Source organism: Mandrillus leucophaeus, unplaced genomic scaffold, assembly GCF_000951045.1.
Source record: "Mandrillus leucophaeus isolate KB7577 unplaced genomic scaffold, Mleu.le_1.0 Scaffold2099, whole genome shotgun sequence".
NCBI lineage: Eukaryota > Metazoa > Chordata > Mammalia > Primates > Cercopithecidae > Mandrillus > Mandrillus leucophaeus.
This window is the reverse complement of record NW_012102142.1, coordinates 1-2,544: the sequence shown is the minus strand read 5'-3', so window position 1 is coordinate 2,544 and position 2,544 is coordinate 1. Positions and strand designations below refer to the sequence as shown.

General features: G+C 56.4%; 1 pseudogene; it reads left to right on the top strand.

Annotated features, from left to right (window-relative positions):
- LOC105539783 overlaps positions 1-169 on the top strand; it is a 7,902-nt pseudogene extending 7,733 nt beyond the window's left edge.
- Positions 170-2,544: the final 2,375 nt, after the last annotated feature.

The window sequence follows — 2,544 nt, the reverse complement described above, 5'->3', positions numbered from 1 at the left end:
AGGAGGTACTGACCAAAGTCTGGGATGACTGTGTCTACCAAGAGGCCGTCTGGCCCTCTGCCTCCCACAGGATGTGCAGACCCTGGCATGCACAGACCACATGAGGGCTTGGACTGGTGCCACCCTGAAGAAGGTGGCACCCACTCTGTCAGTCAGTGGGCCCGGTCTGGTGAGAGGATTATCACACACGTCAGGGGGCTGGGCAGCCTTGGAGGACTAGGGGAGGTCATCTCTTCCAGCCTCCTGTCCTCAACTCCAGAACCCTGGTTGGAGCCCTGGGTCACCCAGGGCCACCCTGGAGCCACTGGAATTCCTCCACCACCACTTGGTCAAAGTTCTGCAGAGGTCTGAGGATGAGGGTCAGCTCGGGGGTCAGGAGAGGATGAAGAGGGTCACAGCTCTACCAAACAAAGCCTCATTCCTTGTGGCGTCTGTCCCACCCCTCTGCTGCCAACTTCGGGCTGGCCCAGCCCTGCAGAGTACGTGCCCAAAGGCATCAGTAGCAGTTCCTCTCATGCTGGTCTCTCCCCAGGGCCTCCTCTGGAGCCTGGTACCACAGATCTCAGGGTGGGAGGTATAGCTCAGTCTCCCTTCCCCCTCATGCCCCTCATAGGGGCTTTGTCCTCCAAGGCCCCTGGCTGCTAGGGGACCCACACCCATGGCCTCCTTCTTTCTGACTGCTGGCCCTTCCACAGCCTGGATACTTGAGCCCTGGGCAGAGGGGTAACGATCCCAGGACTGTCTTCGCAAGCAGAGAGGCTGCTTGGCACGAGACCCTGACTCCTTGGGTTGAGCTCAGCAGCAGGTGTGTCACCAAGGCCCCCTGGGCAGAAGGGGCTCAGCCCTTAGGGCTCATCACTTGCCACGCCTGCATGTTCCTGCTAGGCATCCACCCTGGGGACCCAGCTTTCCCCCTGCCCCCAGCTGCTGGCAGCCCCCTCTTGACTCCTCCAGGGTCCTGGAGGCCACACCAGGTAGCATCCAGCAGCTGGGAGGAGCTCTTGGTGTTTCTGCATTTTTTTTTATTAAGCTCCCTTGGGTGGGAGGGGCTACAGACTCAAGGGAGACTGCAGGCCACCCCTTCCCCACTCCCTGGCTGGGTGGGCTTCCAGCTCAGGAGTCTGACTGGAAGGACGGGACCGTCCTGTCACAGAGGCAGGTCTGAGTAGTCCAGGCCCAGTTTTACCCTCCAGCAGGGCCCCTCCCATTCGTTTGTCCAGCTGGCTTTGCGCAAAGCACAAGTGATGTCTATGTGGACTGTGTCCCCTGTCCCCAAGGGGAGTATGGCTCCAGTCCTGGCCTGGAACTCATAGACCTTATAATTAGAGGCCACATTCTAATTGGCCTCTAATTGGCAGGGGGGACCAGCATGGTTTGCCCACAGCCAGGGCATGGGCAGCCCATGTTGGCAGCCCCAGACCTGACACCACAGCCCACGTGTCCCCTCTCCACTTACGTCCTGCACATCACCTACACTACGTGCTGTCTCTGATGAATCCAAGCTGTCAGCTTCTGTCAGCTTGTCTGGGAAGGCACACTGACCGTAAGGGCAACGGTGCAGCCTGAGTTGGGGGCTAAGTGGGAACGGGCCTGGTGTGGGGTGGGGGAGGTGGGGGTGAGGCAAGTGTCTGGCGCCTCTCTGCTTATCTTCCCTTCTCCCTTGCCCACAAAGGAAGCATCTTCTCCATGTCCCTGTGCCACCCCGGGGACATAAAATACTGCCCCAGCCCCAGGTCTGTCTTCCCTTGGACGTAGCCCACCTACCTTCCTGTGGGACTCAGGGCTTTGTTTTGTCCTGTGGCCCACATGAGAAGCAATTATCCCTGCTCTGCTCAGCTGAAAGAGGACAAACTGAGGCAGAGCAGAGGAACAACTCTGTCATAGTCTGCCTGTTAATGGCAGAGTCAAGACCAGCCCTTCCGTGAGTGTCAGGTCCAACGGACACTGTATTAGTCCATTTTGCATTGCACTAGAGGAATACCTGAGACTGGCTTATTTATTTATTTTTGAGAGGAAGTCTAGCTCTGTTGCCCAGGCTGGAGTACAGTGGCACGATCTCAGTACGCTGCAACCTCCACCTCCTGGGTTCAGACTACTCTCCTGCCTCAGCCTCCTGAGTAGCTGGAATTATAGCCATGCACTACCATGCCTGGCTAATTTTTTGTATCTTTAGTAGAGACAGGGTTTTGAGATGAAGTTTTGCTCTTGTGGCCCAGGCTAGAGTGCAATGGTGTGATCTCAGCTCATTGCAACCTCTGCCTCCCAGGTTCAAGCAATATTCATGCCTCAGCTTCCCAAGTAGCTTGGACTACAGGTATGCACCACCATGCCCACCTAATTTTGTATTTTTAGTAGACAGGGTTTCACCAGGTTGGCCAGGCTGGTCTTGAACTCCTGACCTCAAGTGATTCACCCACCTTGGCTTCCCAAAATGCTGGGATTACAGACGTGAGCACCACTCCTGGCCCTGAGACTGGGTAATTTATAAAAGAGGTTTATTTGCCTCACAGTTCTGCAGGCTGTACAAGCATCTGCTAGGCTTCT